Source organism: Charadrius vociferus, unplaced genomic scaffold (assembly GCF_000708025.1).
Source record: "Charadrius vociferus isolate BGI_N301 unplaced genomic scaffold, ASM70802v2 scaffold343, whole genome shotgun sequence".
NCBI lineage: Eukaryota > Metazoa > Chordata > Aves > Charadriiformes > Charadriidae > Charadrius > Charadrius vociferus.
In genome coordinates this window covers 661,412-681,713 of record NW_009647952.1, presented here as the reverse complement: position 1 = coordinate 681,713, position 20,302 = coordinate 661,412, and positions in this window count along the sequence as shown.

The following is a 20,302-nucleotide window of genomic DNA, read 5'->3' as shown; positions in this document are numbered from 1 at the left end:
TTTAGCAGTTACCTCAGCTTTAAAGATTTTGCTTAGCATAAATGTGAACCCAAAATGCTCTGAGCCATTGGGGCAGGAAGGACACTGGGAAACACTTTTTTCAGACAAACACATGTTTAGTATCTTTTAATTTAGAAGACCTTTTTGATGAAAAGTTCCATGGGAGTGTATTGAAACACCCTCTCAAGCTCCATTTAACATGGGCCAGGTAAGTCATGAGCACAATGGGTTTCAATTTGATTTGAATTAATTTTACTGCCTTTCCAGCAGGTGCCAATAATCAGTGCTTTTGTTTGTTAACAGATATCTGCTGTATGAACCTTTCAAACTAGAAAAGTATTTTAACACCCACTAGAAGCTGTTTGGCTCCACTATTACTCAAGACACTCTGAAAAAACTAGCATTTCCTTTGATAAACATGGAGGCACTGTTGCAGAGCACTGAACACAACACAAAGAAATTTGAAGGCTGAGGCAATTTGCTGTAAGGAGAAAACCGCAAGTGCAGACACTACCCTTTGTTTCTAATAGCATAGCTGTTAGCACATTGTGTAAGGAAGAGAAATCATTAATTCAGTAGACTAGGGTCATTTTTTAGAAAAAAATACAGACCAGGCATATTTTGTTTTGTGTTTTGATGAACAGCCATGCAAGAGCTATTAAATTGTGGGTGTGTGATCTGTGTTTGTGTTGAAATTCCTTGGCTAACTAGCAGCAACTTCAGTAATAAGGTGGACTTAGAAAGAGCTGCAGCAGCCCAAGCAGTGGACAGAAACTTCTGTGCTTCAGGATTGCTCAGTTACAGAGAGTTATGCCTAAACTGCAGGCTCTGAGCAGCAGGACAAGCAAAAAGGAAGAGTATAACATTTTTACTATGCTGTGGCTTAAGCCAACCTTTTTGTCATGCACCTTTTTCTGCTTTTTGGGGAGAATTAGCACCTTTATGAACACACACGACAGAAAAAGTGCCAGAAACAGGGATATGCTCACATTAACCGAGGAAGATCCGTTCTGTAGAGTTGCAGGGATGGCCCTGGGACTTAGCGGGGAAAATGGGCATTAGTTTTATCATCCTTACAGGCTGTCCCTACCCTGCGGTACTTCTTTCTTTTAGGAATAGCCCCCAGAAGCTTGCAAAAATACATGTGTGAACTGCTGCTGCTCCAGCCTGTGACACAACTACCCCCTGCCTACCTCCCGACACTGCTTCACCCTGCCTTACCATGCTGGTCTGTGGTGTGGGTCCCTCCTCCTCCCGCCATCCTCTCTGCACCATGGCCTTGCCCTGAGGGGAGGCAGGCAATTAGTTATTGGCTGCTTCAGCTGCTGGTCCCCCTGCAGCATCACTGTTTTGTTTTCCACAGGATCATGCAATTGCCACCTCCTCATGATTGCAGGCTGAAAAAGCATCTCAGAGCCTGAAGGTGTCACTGCAGTCGACACGTGGAGTTCCAGTCGGAGATTGGCTGGGAATCCTGAAACTCCCTGGGGTTTCCAGAGAGAAGCAAATATTAATGCTCCCAAAATCACGAGGCTCCCAAGCGGCAGCAGGGTGGCCAATGCCACGCCTGACAGAAACTCACCACTGCATATGCCAATTTGGCATCACATGGCTTTCTCTGGCACATGCCTCTCCATCCAAAATGAAGATGAGAGCAAAAGGTTGTTATCTCTGCTGTGGCAGCAGTGCTATTTTTCCATTGAAAAGAAATTTTCTTCCTAGGTACAAAAAAAGGAAACAGTAAAACCAGCCATACAATAACAAATAACAACATTATTTGCTTTAAAGTTGGTGAGATTAGCAGCTCTGTGTGAAGTTTTCAGATCACGGAAACTGACTCTTAGGGTGAATAGCTTTTAAATCAATTTTATATAAATGGATATTAATAATACTATAGCAATGAGCTGAGATAGTGCACAAAATAAACACTTAATCCTAATTCAGAACACATACATGCTGCTAGCTCTCTGTATTTCCTACTCCATGTCTTTCAACTGCAAAAGTCACATTATGATCACTTCCAACTCTAGGTATCTTAATTTGGAAATAATCACTTCAAAATATGTTAACACTTTAAGCATCCCACACAGAACCAATTGCTCTGAGATCTCCATTATTCTTTTTAACATAGTGAATGCACACTTAATATCAAGGCAGAAAAGGCTTCTAAAATAGCTAATCCTATTTTAAGAGGCTCCAATTTAAACAAGTGCCAGCTAAAATATTTTTGGATTGCAAAGTTTTCTATGATAACTTGCAAATGCAAAATCAGTCACCAGGACTAGGTGCCATCTCTTCTTGTCACAGGTCTATACTTCCATCCAGTTAAAAATTCCTGCCTTGAGAATAGGAAGGTGTGGGCTGAGTGTTGATTTTTATCTAAACATTTTAAAAACATATTCATGTTGTTAAACCAAAGCTTATAGGGAAGATCAAAGAATTATTCTGTTCAGGAGATGGTTGAAGGCTTGCTCCAGCATTTGGTGGGGGAAATGGAGCTATAGCTTCTGAACATAGGATTGCTGGTCAGGCTCCTGCCAATGCAAGTTCAGGCCTCTTGAGGTCAAACACAGCCTTCTCCATTGATTTCACAGACCTTGCATCAGCTTGCAGCATCCTAGATAAGTGCATTTGCAAGATCAAGACCAGAAGACTCGAGTTTTCATCCCAACTCTTTCTTTCAATTCCCACTGCAAAGCACGCAAAAACTTCTTTGTCGTAAAAAAGGAGGAAAATGTGGACCAGACATAAAAAGAAGGTGAAAATTTGATGTCAGGCACACAGATGACAAATCTGTTGGGTAGTTTTGCAGCTTTGTTTCTGAACAGTTGCTATTAAAGCCTGTGGAAAATGTCATATTGTCTGCCCATTTGAAAGTCAAGCTGCAGATCTCAGCCTCTACCTGCGTTTTTAAGCACCTGCCTTTCAGCAGGTGGTTTCCAGACTCCAAGCTCTCACCACAACCTTCAGTGACTCCAGTTGCCCTCACTGTGTCCACCCACGTCAAAGAGTCTGTTAAAAAAAGGTATGGATGTCCAGGTATGAAAGGTATGAATCACCAGGCAGGGAAATGTGGCACATCTTCGTATGTGCTGCTGCAGAGAGTTCTCCTGCCCATGCTGTGGCTGGGCTGGGCTGGGCCAGGGAGACAGCAGCCCCTGCACAGCCCGTCCAGGTCCCCAGACACAGGCACTCGCTTCTGCTCTGCACAGCTTGGGGGGCAGCTCACACAGCAGCTTGCCATGTTCTTGCACCACTCCCCAAACTCCTCTGCCCCTTTTTCATAGCTCCTTCTTTCTATTTCATAGAATCATAGAATCAAAGAGAAATTAGCTGGTTTACTCCCAGCACCGAAAATTGGTTCCCCTGGGGCAGAAGATGAACTTTGCCAGTGGAAGCAACAGATTGAATTGCCTGTGTCAAGAAATAAACAGGGAATAACAGCTGCTTTAGCCCCAAAGAAGTGGCTGTCAAGGAGTAACAGTCCCTTCCTGGAGTGGTCGAGGCTGTACAGGTCTCCAGTGCAACATTAGCTGTCACAGAGAAGACCCCAGCACACAGGAAGATTTAAAGGCTTACACCTTGATGCTAGAAACTCAGCAAGATCAATCCCACCAGGGACGGGGGAGCTAAGGCAGAGCAGCAGAGCACTGAGTTGTAGGCTTGCATGCTCATGCACCACTTCTTCCTATGGTTCAGCTGGACAAGCAGAGCACAAGCCATCAAGGAAGTTCATGCTTTAAATAGCAGCTGATCCCCAAAGTCCACAAACTCAACAGAAAGCTGCCTGAGGAAAAACATTTGAGAACCTGCAAATCCCAAATTAATTCATTCTTATTGCTGCTGCCTCATTATCTCAAGTGAATTAATGGCAGCAGATAGCAGACAAGCAAAACAGGCTGATTTTCGGTTTGTTGTTCAGTTCACCAAAAGACATCTCAGGACAGGGTCCATGAAGGAAGCTCCAGCTGCTTAGACTGTGAAGCAGCCTTTGTAAGACATGAGGCCAGGGCCTGGGGCCCTGATTCAGCAATGTGTGTGGGCATATGCCCACTTTCAAAGACATGATGAAAACCCACTGGAATCAGCCTGTGGAGAGACCTCAGTGATGCAGGGCTGAGTTTTGCACTCCACTCCAGCAGACACTGCAGCTGCTCACCCTCATATAGTTGCAGTGTGGCTGCCTTGGCACAAGCACCAAAACGTGACCTTGGCCACCCATGTCTGCAGACGCTGGTCTTCTCCCAGAAGTTTGCATGACCTGCTTGCCACATCCAAGCTGAATTGTGCAGTGCTGTGTGAGGCCCCTGGGATAGATCATCGTGAGACAGAAGCAACAGGGACCTCCAGGCAGTGCTAGTGCCCAGCATGATAGATATGGGGCTTCTGTCTTCCCTCACAACCCACCTGTGATAAAACTTCACACCCTGAAAAATAAAATCTCCCAAACCAGCACTTACTTACCTAGGAAAACTAGTGGCTTTCTGTACAGCAGAAGCCAGGTGCAGAAATTAAGAGCTCCTCATCTGCCATTTCAGTTGGGTAATCATGCACCCCTGGGGTCCTCCAGGCAATGTGCCCTGGGAGCTGCGCACTCTCCTTTCAGCACTCATCAACTGACTTCTTGCTTTCATTGCCTGCACTCCAAAGAGCAGCATGCCCAGCAGCATCCTCCCTGCTAGATTACACACTGGAGGTCTGTGCACACCTTCAGATAATTCTGTTCTTAACAGGCCACAAGCGCATTGCAGCTCCGTGTTGCTTTTCTTTCAGGCTTTCCCTCTGGACCAGACATAACCCTACTTACTCCACACAGAGGGAAATTTTTGCCTTTTCTTCAAAAATTCTGTTTGAGGTAATGAAAACACTTGGTCTTGAGGTCAGGATAGTCTTCAGCAGTTGGAAGCAACCATTGAAATGTCACTTCACACACTAGAGGAGCAGACACACCAGAGAAATCACTCCTCCTGTCTAGACACTTATATGAACACAGACGTTCACAGGTCTGGATGTGACTGCTGGGCCCTATCTTGAAGGACACCAGTCTCAAAGGACACCAGTTGAAAGCTCCCTGCAGAGCTGCAGGGATCACAGAGCCCTTGCCTCCTGCACGTCAAATGGGAGGCCACACATCAGGAGATATCATTAGTCAGGGTTTCTGGAAGGTTGCACATGTTTTCCTTTGGCTTCCCCCCTGCCTTTTACCATGCATCTTTCAGTCACATGCACATCCTTTGTGTACACATGCATACAAGAAGAACTTGCCTGATTTTTAGCTTAGCTAATAAAATTTGTCCTTTTCCCCTTGCAAGCATTGCCTCATTTCCCTCACCCACATTACAAATCATGCCCTTTCCAGATCCAACCTGTAAAGATGATCCATGGGCACACCTGGATCCCTGCAGGTCCCACTACCAGCTGTGCTGAGGGCAGCTCTCCTTCATTTCCCACAAAGCTCTACAGCTTGCATAAGACATGTAAATATTCATAGCATGCAGAAGAAGACAGCTCACTAACTGGTGGGGAGGGACCTCAGCTCCAATGGACGGTCAGCTTCCTCTTCCTTTGGAGAAGAGTGTCAACAGAAGGGAGTAAAAATACATACCAGTGATACTGGGGTAAGTGCTCCTGACTGCCTAGGAGCTGGAGGGACTCAGATAACTGTCCCCTCATCCTCCCCATGTTGAGTGCTCTGGAGAAAGAGCTGCCACTGCCACTTTTCAGCCCCATTTTGTGACTGATCTCCAAGTTCTCCCCTTCCCCTCCAGCCATAAAATCAAAGTGATGAATTCAGCCTGAACTGGGGAAGCTGAGCACGTCTAGAAGCTCAATTTCCTGTGAATACATTACTCAGACACTGCAGAAGAAAGGACAGGCTAACTCTTCCCTTTCTGCCGTCCTCATGTCTCCTCCTGCTGGACCTGCTATGATTGGCATTAGCATGCCGCTGGCCTAGTCAGTTATCAGACTCAAACACTTGTTTCCTCAGTATTGTCTCACACAACAGACAGCAGTTAAGATGACGCATGCAGAAGAATATGAGTTTGATTTCTCATGTAATTTACTGAAGCAGGATACCAGACACTCGCCCCACACCCAATGCACATACATACCAACAAGGCAGTAATTGCCCTGTGGAGGTAGGGGCACTACTAGACAGCTATCTAAAGCAGCTTTTCCGCCTCCTGAAACCTAGCTGGGTTCCATCCAACATAGCTATATGAAATGCAGGAGATGGACAAACACATATGCAAAAAGGAATGGACAAATTGTGAGATGCACCCTGAAAGAAGCACATGATAGTGGTGTTCCCACAAGCCGGCTTGTGTGCAGCTGGCCCATCTGGCTACTTTCATCTGATTCCAAACACTCCATCTGCACTGTTCTTCTCCTACCTGCACCTGTATTCACTTTCTCCTTCTCTCCTGCCAAGCCTCTCCCTCCAATGACCATTACTGCTCAGGGATGAGATGCTGTGTGCTTCTGCTGGTTTCAGTCTGATGAATGTGGACCCCAGCCTTCAATACAAGAGTAGCTGGATGTCTGTGTCATCCCTTGAGAGGGCTTTCTCTACATGCTTAAGCATTTGCAGGATTTGGATCTTTGATTCTCAGACCCTTGAGTCAGAGAATGCATCATTCTCTTTGCACGATCAACAGCACTTAAGGCAATTACACTCAGAAAATAACACTCAATATGCATATGCCTACATAAAAGCAGCATGACACTGACATTTCAAATGTAGAATTAAACTGATTTGGCCTTTATTTTCTAAGAGTACTTAAGACATTTTAAACAATACAGCATCAGGCAAGCAAAAGATTTCAATTATGGGAACTGGAAGTGATTTGCAAGTTAGGGCTCTCTTGGCAGTATGAGCAAAACTCCCCGATTTCAGTGGGAATGGAACAAGGTCATTAAACAATAAGCATTAAAGAGCCTATTCCAGGCAAACAATATCTTTAGAGAGTTTTGGGGGAGATGTCATATGTAAGAATGTAAGAAAATCTAATTGATCTGATGAAAAGAATCCAGCAGTTTCAGTTAAGCATCCAACAACAGGTGAAACGCTTCTGGAGAAGTTACACTTGCTCTATATTCAACTAAGACATTTTCAAACCATCACATACAAAAATATGAACTAATTATAATCTTTGCATCAAAGAGGAAAACTGCCCAATCTCTATGCTTTTGTTTCAGCTAATCTATGTTCACTGCACTCTTCATGCAAATGAGCACATTTGTTGCGAATGGAGTAAAATTACTTTGCTAATCATCTAGTATTTTTTCATCAGAATTTCAGGCTTTAAATAGCTTGTTTGTGCTATACCTGTCTGCTAGCCATGGTGTAGCACATGGTATACTTTTGTTATCATCATGTTTGCTCTGCAAAATTCACCTTAGTACAAGCAAGCAGGCTCTACACAAGAGTTTTCCAGGGGATGCAGAAGGAAAAGCTGACTGTGTGTCCCTGCTGATCTGCAAGCTAGGAGAGTGCTGTGCATCCCTTCTGGTAGCAGACAACTCCCAGGCATGTACCCACAACACTCTGTGAAGGGGAAAAGGCCTTCACCCCCAAACCCACAGTCCAAGTCCCACCAGGCTGTGTGGCACTTCTGACTCCCTTTCCATCGAGGTGAAAGTCCAGTGCAGACAGTGTCTCATACACTGCCAGATGCAGCAATGCAGAGAAGGATGGAAAGGGTGTCTCATTTTTACCCTACACTTGTACTCAGCAGCCAAAACAGGCAATAGCTGTCCAGACTCCACCGCAAGGTTGCTAAGGCAGAGCTGCAGCTGTTGACCATGGTCTGAGCTAAGAAGCCTACATGAAAAGCCCAGTAAAATTCTGCTCCTGAGGTGCATTTGCCAGGTGACTCCAGCTACTACTTTCTCTCTGGAGTGAGTAAGAAGGAATTTGCAGGAGCTTCTCCAGTATGCATTTAAAGAAAGTTGTTCCAGGACCAGGGGAACTAGCAAAGCTTGATTTTAACATCCATCCTTTGCCCAAAGCATACCTGCATGAACTGGTCAAACAGGTGCTTTTACATGGACTGAACACTAGCCAAGTCCTGAACGCCCAATCTTTAGAGGGGGCATACCCTGAGATCCTTGTCCATGACACATTGCTGATAGTTAGCAGAGATACAGGAACTCATGTTATCCTAAGACCTCTGCTTTTCTCCAGGTTTGGTTGAAACAGGTCAGTGGTATGGGTAAGGTCACACACATTTTGTTTCTTTATGTCCCCTTTCTCTCCCACCAATGGAACTATTTCTCTGAGTAGGATGTTGAGATGAAAGCACACTGGAAATCAGTTATTGTCAGTTTATGTGTAGGTGAACTACCACTCCCAGTCAGGCAACTGCCTTGATTTTGTAGGGTTTTTTTCCTAGGGTTTTCATAAAATGGCTTCATTTTGTCTCACTCAGAGATACCACATGTGTTAGAAGGACAGATGGGATTTACAGCACTCTCCCCTGGCCTTGCTTACCCTGCAGAAACTACCCCATAACACAAAAATTCCTCCCAGTTGCCTCCAGTAACTCTTACCTTGTTTTGCCCTTGTACCTCTCTCACCACAGCTCTACCTTCCCTGAAGTGCTCTTCCCATCCCACTTGAGGATCTTCTCAGCCCTCCACTGAAAGCCTTTGGAAGGATCCTCAGCACTTTCACAGGAATTTCCCAGACTTTTCTCCCTGCATCCAGACCTGAAGAGCATGGAGCTCCTAACCACCCCACAGGGACCTGCTTCTAGGAGGCCAAATAAGCGAGTGAAAGGAGAGTGTTTCTCCACATATTAACCTTTAGTATGCTTTACACATCAGGCTGTGCTTTATAAACCAAAGCTGTGTCCCATGCTGCAGTTCACTGAAGGATTTATTCATGCAGGCATCTTGGTGCAAGTGCCTACACAAAGTGCTGTGCTGCGGTCTCCTTGGTGGTATACATGTTTACCTCCTGTGGAATATCTCCACAGGCTAGCTCAGTAAGTTTATGGGAAAGCAGGAGGGAAGCCTAGGATTTCTGTGCTGCAGCATACTGCCTAGCAAGACTAAACAGGCAACACTAGACACTTTCTGTCAACACCTGCAGCAGAAAGGAGGTGTTCACATCCCCACAAACATGTCACTGCCACGGCCACAGACAACAAAATCCCAGGCATAACTGTATCTCCAGCTGTGGCAGTCCTCTCTAACGGACCTCTGTCTTTCCTCAGCCGCTGTCTCCCATGTCTCAGTTGTGAAAGGGGAGGACCAAGGACCATTGACAAGGCACCTCCAGCATGGCTTTTAGTGGAGGAACTAACTCAGTAACTGCTGTGCACAAATGGTGACAAACTAACTTGTGCAAAACCAGCAAGCCTGAACAACTGCAGACACTATTCTGCTCTCCAGTACTATCTCTGGGACCATAGACTCAGCTTTTTCAGGGGACCACCCCATACAAACAACTTCTGCTGCTCAGCAAAAGCTTGGGACAGATGGGGCTGTTTTGACCCACTGGGAAGTCCTATAGCCTCCAAAGACAGAAGTCTTCGAGTAGCTTTCTTTTTTTTTTTTTTTTCAGGAGAAGTTCAGCTTAAGTCTTCCTACCTCACCAGATATAACCAACTCTCATAGTAACAGCTGCAAGGGCTTTTGAGTGTTTTGGACCTCATGTCTTACTGCTGGTGACCAATACACCAGACACGCAGTACTAGGTCCACATTTGTTATGTAGGCCTTGCTGTTTCATGTTCTGCATCACTAGTGGTCTTTGCAGCAGACATCACCCAATATAACACACTGCAGTGGTAAAATCAGAAGCATCAAAAAAGGCATTGGTGATGAAAGTTTTACCATAGTCTGTCTTGAGACTAAGCATTATGCCGAAGCCCATCTCTAGCGGCTAGCACTCTCATCCTTAAGATGACAACATCATGCAATAAGGGTGTGCTTTGAGCTATGGATTGAACTTGAGTTACACCTTAAGCTAGCATCACACTGAAAATGTGTCCTCAACACCCTGCCAGTGAAGAGGACAATGGTGTTACACTGAGTGGGAGAAACAGCTGCTAAAGGAACAGGGCTACTCCTCCTAACAACCCAAGCTTTTTATCAAATGTTGGAAGATAACACGTGCTTTGGGATGAACCAATATACCCCATCTGGCAAAATGCAGGAATTAATGTTCACAGGCCTAGTTCTCAGCCTGAAGCCAAAAAAACAACTTCAGAAACTAAGTCATCTCTCTGTGTGTATGTCCTACCAAATGGTACCCAGCATGGGTCTGCAAAGATCACAGCAAGGCCACAATTTTCACTTCAGTCCTGATATGCGAACTGAGCATTTTGGGAAATCCTCTGAATCATAACAGAAGCAATGGCAATATAGGACCCTTCATCACTGAATCTGGGAATCCTCAAGCAATGGAGGCACTGAAGCTGGCATGCTTGAGGGCAGATGGCATTAAGCTTCTCTTTCTAGTAATGCTTACTCCTTGTGTCTCTCATAAATACACAACTACGTAAAATAAAGCCAAAGTTAACAACAGTTTCCAGCTGTGATGTTTATCTTCTTAAAAAAAAAAAAAAAGTGACACACGTTTTATTTCCTGTTGGTTAAATTTTTTTTTATTTTTGTTACAAAATGAATGACAAAGCTCTTTGACTTCAGGAAACAGCTTGTGAAATGGTCAGAAAAGATGGCAGTCATCTTTAAACGTAACAAAACCACAGAGTTCTTGAAAAATGCTTGCTGGAAGAGACCTCTGGAGCTCACCCAATACAACCTCCAGCCCAGAGCAGGGCAAACTGAATGAGGCTGTGTCACACTTCACTCACTAGAGAGGGGGGAAGTGACTCAGATTCACAAATCCCCAACAGTGTGGACTAAGGTGAGACAACTCTCAAGCTCTGTACGCAAACATTTATTAGATTCCCACAGTGATTAATATATGTCTTAACTATGTCCACAATAATTGGTTAGGTATATAACAAATTATGGCAAACGGTAAAACAAAGTATGGCAAGTGATAAAGTACACCTTGTGTTACTTTGCAACAGATAGACAACAAATTATGCCATGAATTATAGTGAGTGGTAAGGTATGCCTTGCGTTATGTACTTAACTTTAAAAGAAAAAGAGAGAAGAGAAACAGAGGGATAGAGAAAAAGAGAGAGAGGGAGAGAGATAAAGAGATCACTGGTCCTGGTTCCAGCATTGGTCCAGCCAATGGGGTTTTCTGGTTCGTAGGAGCGCTCCTCTGTGGATCTCCAGGGAAAAAAGTCTCTCTCCAGGGAAAAAAGAAGTCTGCAGGGGCACTTACTTTCCCCTTTTATGTTCGCGGTATCAGTATGACCCGCCCTGCTGTTACGATGCTCAGGCTTCTCTCCCGCCCAGGTGATGTGTAGCATAATTTGGGTGGAGAAGAGTCCTATAGTCATGTATGTTTAGCATGATCTTGATAATGTTCATTATGGGACATGCAGGGCTGTGAACTTTATTATGCATTTCATGGGTAATGAGGCAAAGGTCACTATCGGACACAGTGGCCCTGAAAACAAAGAAACTAACAAGCTTCACAAGTTGAGCAGAAAGCCTTGTCTTCACAAGACTTCCCCCCCTCCCCCACCCCCCGACAGATGGATCCTGTGCTGGCCAGATGAGTTTTCTCTCCTGGGTCACACAAGAGATAGATAAGAAGGTGTTAGCCTTGTCAGTTCTTTGAGCACAAGGCCTACATTGAACAGACTCCACATTATCTATCCCTTGGCTACAACCATATCTCAAAGTCCTTTCAAGTGTTTGAGACATTCCTCAGTGAGGCTCAGAGGGCCTTCCCCGTCTTTTGTCTCTCACCATTTGTTTCAGGGAATTTACAAGTTGCTTCTTACAGGCTGCTCCAAGGTGGAAAGATCTCCAAGGGTGGAGGTCTGTGCCCCATCCCAGACAGTAAACATCCAGAGGAGAAAAGGCTCCTCTGACCTCCTGGCAATGTCCCTTACTGCAATTTTGTGCCTGTTACCTTGAGGCTGTCCCTATGTCCTTCTGAGAAGAGTCTACCTCCATTGTCTCCATGCCCTCCCTCCTGGGAGCTGACTGCAGCCAAAAGGGCTCCCTCATGCTTTCTCATGCCCAGACTGAAATAAGGCACTAATGACCGTGAACTTAGGTGATTAAAGACTACTCATGGTTAACACAAAGGTCTGGAGCAGGTCAGAGAACATGCTGAAGATCTCTACTAACCTAACTGCTTTATCAGTAATTTATAGTAATTTATTTATATGATTATCTAATCACTCACTAAGCAATTAGATAATCATCCCTGGTGTGAAGCTACCAAAGAAACTCCTCTCCTTGAAGACCTTGCAGACTGAAGGAGCTTACTGCCTGAAGGACCACAGGACTCATTATGGGATGCACAGAACTTGATGATTCGGTAAAAGTTATGGGATGTTTTTAAAGGGATTGATGGAATATGTATGCCATTATGTAATGCTTAGCAAAAGGACCAAAGGAGGGGAAAAAGAAGGATCCAGATGGCTTGGGGAGGAATGAACATGGGAAAGCAGAGGAAAAAGTGGATTAAAAGGCCTAGTTAACAGATTGCTAGTCAATGCATTTCTCTGATGAAACCCTGCACTGTGTGCCCTGTCCCCTCATTAAATCCTACTTTTTCTTTGTGAGTACAGTCTCTATTTGTAGTAGGTATGTGTGAACTCACCACTAAGAGAAGAGGTCTGGATACCAGCAATGGAAGCATGGCTGCAAACCTCTGGGGTTCCCAACGGGGTGCCAGTAACCAGGGAGGCATTGGGATTTGGGCCAGGTGTTGGATAAATTATCTATGCAAACGTGTGTGTGTGCGCGTGTGTGTGCGCATGTGTGTGAGCCTCAGTGGGCAGCAGGGGGGACTGTGCTGCTTACAGTCCCCCTTGCTGCCCACTGGGGCTCCAGAGCTCTTCCCCAGCCCAGGGGCCACATACTGCACCACTACCAGTCTCCTCCCAGCCAGGGGCAGGACTTGGTGTTTACTCAGGCTGTACTTTAAGCTCCCAGCAAACCATTTCTCCAGCCTGCCAAGGTCCCTCCAAAGGGTAGCCCACTCCCCCAGTTTGGTACCATTTCCAGACTTGCCCTGGTCTTGCCATCCCCTCATCCAGCTTAAGAAAGACCTTAAATTGTCTCGCCCTAGCACTGCCCACCAGGGACACCACTTCTCACAAGCCAACCGTGAGGCCTCAGATGACTAAGTCAACCCTCAGAGCCCAGTGATCCATAGCTCAGCACTTGGGCACCAAGCATGCTAAGGCCTCGCTAAAGTCAAGTTGTCCAACATGCAATGCTCTTTCCTTCTCCACAGTCTGTCTTCTCTTCAGAAAAGACAATCAGCCACCAGCAGGCCAAGCACAAGTTACCCCGGTAAGTCCCTCTTGGTCATCTTCTCTCCATCCAGTTCTTGGGAAATAAGTCTCCCTCTCCATCATCTGCCTGGGGACTGAGAGGTTGATGGCCAGTCATTCCCCAGACCCTCCTTACATTTCTGGAAGATGGTTCAATACTAGCCTCATGAACATCCCACAATTACAGCTGTTCAGTTAGAGTGGACAGCCCACAATGAGATCAGCCAGCTCCCTCTCATGCCCCACTGATCAGTGGGATCATAGTTTCTTTCCCCTCCCCATGCTACTGAAGCACTCAGCAAAGTCCTGTTTTTTCAGAGGAGGCCCTTTACGGCAACTTGCATCTGTGGCCCCTCCTGTGACTGTGCAGTTGTGCAAATAAATCTTTAATTTGCAAATGCTTTACAGGAGGAATTAAAAAAATTGCCCTGACCCTTACAGACTGCACCACACAGGAACACTGGCTTAGCACACATTCATCCCCTGCTGCAAAGGCTGGGGCGCATTGTGTTGATGTTCTGCTGGCTTATATAGACCCAAGAAAAACTTGGTTTTTTTTTTTCTACAGAGCAGAAATACAGATACATGGTATCTGAAATATGAATAGATTTATTTTTTTTTTCTTCTTAAACCTGAATTCATTTACAAGAGTCTCTTCTTAGCTCAAGCTTCATCACACTCTGGATCTTTAGGACCATACTGGATATATGTTACAAGCTTTGAGTGGCAGTGAGCCGTGCTGACTGATGGTGATCTAGTGAAATCTAGTAGAGGAAACTATAGACCACTGTAATTGGCTGAACCTGGCTCTGACCAGCAGTAAAGATGTTGAGTATTGCTCGTCTCCTTGTCTGAGGGTTTGGGACATGCTGAATGTGACAAGGGGAGTTGGGATAAGGAGGGAGGAGCAGCTAACTAGTGAGATGAGATTTTGTATTCAGGCATTTGCTTTCTCTGTACATTCACATCAATTGCCAAAACTTTGTATTAATTTAAAGTAAAATGATTTTTACATAATTCCCCAGTTCAACTCTGTTTGCCTGCAGCAAGAACCAACTAATTTCTTCATTGCCTCAGCTGTGCATTGTCACGGCCCAAAAGCTGATGAAGTTTATTTAAAATAGTATTTCATTTGCCTAGACCCAAAAAGAAAGGGTGCAAAAGCATAAAAATGGCAATTCTGACATTGAAAGTGCTATGTTTTCTTTAGGTATTGCCCAAACTCGTGGTAAGCTGAGAGAGAGATGCAGTCCTTCTTCCTTCCCTTCCTGGCCCTGAAGACTTAAGTAACAGAGTTTTTCCAAGCCATTTATTTTCTCCTGGATTCAACCTGGACATCTTTCAACTTCAGAGGAAAAAGGGACACTATGATTATTTAACTAAGTAATCTGAAGAAATGCAACCTTAATACACACACATTTTAGATTCAACTATTTGATAAAATGTCCAAGAGACACTAAAAGCAAAAAATATCAGAAGGAAGGAATAAAAAAATCTTGTGAATGTCACCCCACATTGTTTTACGATTCTGTACCCAAGAAGCAACTTCCCCCCATCCCTTCCACCTCTTTATTAGCACCCTTTCTCTCTGAGTCAAATCTACTATTTATGAACGTTAGGGAGGATTGCTTAGTAAGCAAACAGAGAAGATGTGGATAATCCCCATATGGTTGCTAGGCGACAGGTAACCAGAAAAATACTGAGAACAATGAAAATGGTAAATGCATACAACATTCAAAAATACAAACTCTTTAAAATATTCCATAATTTGTAGTGAAAAACAATTTATTAAAAGTATTTAATTTTCAAACTTCCAACAGATCATAGAGAATGACATTAAGATCCAGCAGTCTCTTCTCCAGCTGAACCACAATACATGGCCAGGGTACTGAAAATGTTGTTGTTTGACAGTTGAAAAAAATTTCATTATTAGTTATCAAGATGGCCTATTATTTATGTACAAAACCTAAAGGCCTACTTTTTGAGATTTGATCTATTCGAAACAGGAGATGAAAAGTCTATCAGTGATCCTAACAAATGTGCTGAAAAGCTTTTCGTTTTCAGATTTATAACAAAAGTTAAGGTTCTCTGTATGGTTCTCTTCTGCTACCCACGCCTCTAATACATTTAGATTAAATCCTATTGGCTGCTAACATGGAAAAAAATATGAGGGGGAAAAAACACATAAAGAATACTAATACTCAGAACAGTCATCAATGTTTATCTTCATCAGAGAAGCAAGGAAAACAACATTGTTAGGAATTAATTATAGCACATTCAAGTGAGGTGGCTAGACAGGTCACTAGGGGGAAGGTGTTGCAAACACAGCTTTTATTCTGCTGGTAACTTAGCCCATTTAACTATTTTCCTGCTTGTGGTTCATACCTCTCTACCCTAGTGTGGAAAACATGATCAAATGTTCAGCACAGCAGCCACCAATCTGACTTAAGATTTATATATTAATAAAAAGAAGCACAACATTTTAGCAGTGAATGGACTCCATAGAAGATTCATTACTTTGTTAGCCCATTAGTGTTTCTTATACAGTGCCTAAAGTGTAGATTGAAATCAATTACAGATAATGATTGCTCTCATCTTATAAAGAAAACACTGCCTTTAAATAGAAACGCTGTCTATGCAAAACAAACAAAAAAATCTTTTACCTGGGATATTTGTACAATAAATCAATAATTTAATAATAATTTCAATGTACATGCCAGAAACAAAACAAACAAAAACCACCCCCAAGGCTAATGAATATAAGATCTTGTGAACAGCACCAAGAAATCCTGCATATTTTAAGGATTCTGTAGTCTAAGATGGTAAAAAAAAATTATGTGCAAAAGATTTTTTCAGCGCCCATGAAGCACTGGTCTGCATTTATATTAAGTTGTACATTTTTAAATTCAAATCATGTAATACTGCTATTCTGTTATCTGGAGAATGCTATAATGACAGCTATAGAACAAAAGTTATCCATGAAAGAACGGTTTATTTCAATCCAACATTTTTAAAGCAAATTCAGTTTTAAAACAGGACAGGCCCTACAAATCCTGATCTTGACTAAAATAAACAAGGTTACTCTTCAAATTCTGCACAACAATTTAAAGCCATTATTTTCCTTCTTCCATTCCAGTGACAAAATGGACATTGCAATGCAGAACTGCATATCATGCACCTAATTTCAATGTTGCACTTTGTGAGCGTGGTTCTGATCCATGGCTGCAAAGAACAGGCAGATAGCAGCTGTGATGAACACATGCACACCCTCATAAAGTAGTTTTGGTGAGAAGACGCTCCATATGAAGAGGTGGTAACGCAGAGCTGTTACTAAGACAATGTAGATGGCAACTGGAATTGAACGTATTAGAGCGTAGCAGAAACAGCCATGACCCACTGCCGCTGAATTCCTGGTAACAAAAACAGAGTTCATTCTCAGCCAAACTTAGTAAAGACATCCAAACTCCTCCACTCTTCAGTATTATTTCACAACACAAAGAATACTCACAGATCTTCACTTTGTGTTAGAAAACTGATCATTGATGCAACAATGTAACTAATAAAGCTTGTCCTTATCGCCTCTATATATCCTATAAGTATGTTAACTGTAAGCATAGCAACTGTCACCACAACAAAGGCACCCAGTAGTTCACCTCACGCTTAGAAGGTTCTGTGCTTTAATATATTTTGTTCTAATTGTTAAAGTCTCCACCAAGCAGTTTCAAGACAGCTTCATCTCTTGTTGGCCTTCCAGTGCCTTTCTACAGAATCTGGATGGTAAAAGGCAGAGAAGACAGACTTCAGTTCTCTTCACAAAGCTGCCTAACCTATACAACAATCAGATGGAGTCTGCTCCCCTTGTAAAGGGCATAAAACTTTGTCGCACTGCTGCCCACAGCCAGTAGCATTGTACAAAGCAACATAAAAATTGTGCTATTGGAAAACTTTGCAAAGCTAGCTAACATAACATTCTCCAGAGAATACCATATTCTATGCTTGCATGAGCAATACAGCAGCTTAGCAGCTTAGCTCAGCTGGGCCCACTGTATTACAAGACATGCCTGTGCCATATGTAACCTTCATGGTCCAAACCTGCCACACTGAGATATTCTGGTGGGTGACAGTCAGATGAAAATGGAAGTGAAAGGGTTTTCTGCACTTTGATTGTTCTCCCTCCCCTGAGGTGCCAAATCAAAGCAATGATGCTGGGTCCACTTTCCCCAAGCCACATCTGCAAAGACTAATACACACCAAATTCAGATGCTTACCTTTTCAACCAACAGGAAGGAATAAAGCTATTTCACTGAAATAATAAGCAGTGAAATTTTCTCTCCCTATCAAAATATTTTACATCATCAGTTCCCAAAAGAACACATTGGCAAAAAGCAGAAGTGATTTACACTGAAATCCTGATTTGAGAATCTATCTGTTCTGTTCCTCCCAGTTTTTAATTCTGATCTTGTCCAAAGTAATAAAATATTAAGGCGACTAGCACTTCTGTGAGATGTAAATTAGTCACTTATGACTAAGTAAGCTAGAAAAAGCAGTATTTTACATAAACCACTTAACTTATTATTCTTTAATCAAAATAGGATACAGTCCTGTTTTCCAGTGAAGTCAAAATTCTGAAGGGTTTCAGTGGAAGGAAGAACAGGTTATGAAAAGAGAGTTGAAAAATCAGCTAAGAACAGCAGGTGTGAATGATTGCAAAACATACATTCAGTCCACAGAAAACTATTTCCCCTGCTGCTTAACCAAGGAAACTGTGACTTGTTAGTGAACTAGTCTGGTCCCTGCTTCTGCACGACTATCTTGGTCTTCAGTGAACTTGTGTAAATAACCAGCTTTATGTTTAATAACTGTTTTTGTTGACAAGGATTAAACAAACTGTAGTAGTTAGGTGATACAACTGAACAAATGTGGAAATGGTGTTTTAGTCATATAGGCAAACAGGAAATTTTTAAACCATTTTCTAAAGTAAAAAAAATGCACTCGATAGACCAGCTAGATAAAGGCCATCAGTGGTTGTGGCTTACTTATTAAGCTCAATGATGGGATTTTCAAGGGAATCCTAAAAGAGAGAAGTAAGAGTTTTCAGGACATTAGGTCTTTCAAGAGCCCTACATTTAAATTTAAATTTCAGTTCATATCTTTTTCTTTAGTTTGTGCTCACCTAACAACACATTTAGTACCCTATTATGGCAAAGCTCCTAAAATTTTAAAAATGGGTATGTTTTAATTACAAAGAAACTGTCTGGAAGATTATTTTGAATTGAATCTCTATGTATTCATTTATTTGGCTTAAAAATTAGGTAGACATAATTTTTTAGATACTCGCATTTTATACTGGAATGAGAGCGCACAATAATCTTTACTAGTAACATTTAAATTCTTCATTTTCACATAATGATTACTAGCAAAGAATCCTCAAATCAGTAAGTAAATGGTACAATTCTTTCTGTATTATGATACAGTAAAAATAATGAACCATTTTCTGCTTATATAATACCTTTACTTCCAAGAGGTCTCAGCACTCCATCTCTCAAGAAAACAGAGACACCTACCTGCAGAGGGAAATCTTTGACAGTTTGACATTATAATGCAGCAGTGCAATTTAGAGAAGGCAACAGAAGCACAATGTATTAGCAAAGTTAAACTGTTAGTGGGGTTCAACAGCAGGATAATTAGGTTTATTTTGGAGCTGCTGTAAGAGTTCACATGCATGTTGTTGTGGAAACAGCATTGGAACGACTGAGCACAAGCAGTCAGACCTGCTCAGCTATTCTGATGCTAAGGCAATCACTTAGTCCGCCAAGCTAAGAACAGTGACTTTGTGCACTACTTCTGCTCATTCTACACACACAAGGTGACCACAGGGTACAGGACTTCACCAGGCCACAGGGAGCACAGTGGCCAGGGATAAAACTGCTGCTGCTAACATGACCAATACAATCCAGGTAGTTCAGCTGGTTCCCAAGTTATTCCAAAAGAAGTCACCACATATGCACACATATGAGTGAAGAATACCCCAGGATTGTAATTTTTCTGGGATTTGGGGAGGAGAGTCATGTCTGTAGGGTTTCAGTACGAAATCCTCCAGCATTTCTGCCCTTCCAGCTCCTCTATTCCAGCTGAATATCACTGCCTAGGTTACCTCTCATTTGGGATACTGAATTTGCATACTTGAAGGCAATTTTTACTCTATTGACATTTTTCACTGTATCAGTGGCACTCTTCTTTCTAGGTCTTCTGCAGTTTCAGTTTGCAAGATCTCCTGATTTAGTGCTCTCTGAAAAACAGATGTCACTTTGTTAATCTGTCCTGTATATATTAATAAAGGGTTACAGTCAGAAACAAACACTGTAGCAGTCCAAGTGTCTGTGACATCTTAGAGTATCTGCAATCTGTAAGAAATTCCACTGATCTAAGCAGATAGCAATTAGTTTAGCAGCAAGAATAAATTTGCTGTCTCTCCCATATGCCCTACTCTCACCTAGTATAATTCTTGCAGTGCTATTTTAGATTATAGCACACAATCCTGCATTGTCATGGAAAAACACTTTATGTTTTTAGCAGACTCAAGGGAACCAAAAGCCCTTTGGAAATTTGCATGATCAGCTCTGGTATAGACTATCAATCAGAATAACAGCTCTACAGAGTCATAATGTTGGACACCAAACCCAATTAATGGACAGATTTCAACAAGGGCAGTTGCCAGCAAACTGAAAGGGTTGTCAAGTATATTCTACAACCACGGAAATTAAGGAGCTTGGGTATGACCATTGATTTTCCTGTGCATCCTCTTTCCCAGTAAAAAAGGCGGAGAAGCTACAACTACCTGAGCAAGGTGAAGTGTCCGTGGCAGTAAGTTACAGTGGACTGTAGTATACGCGTGTAGACGCGTATAGGGTTCAG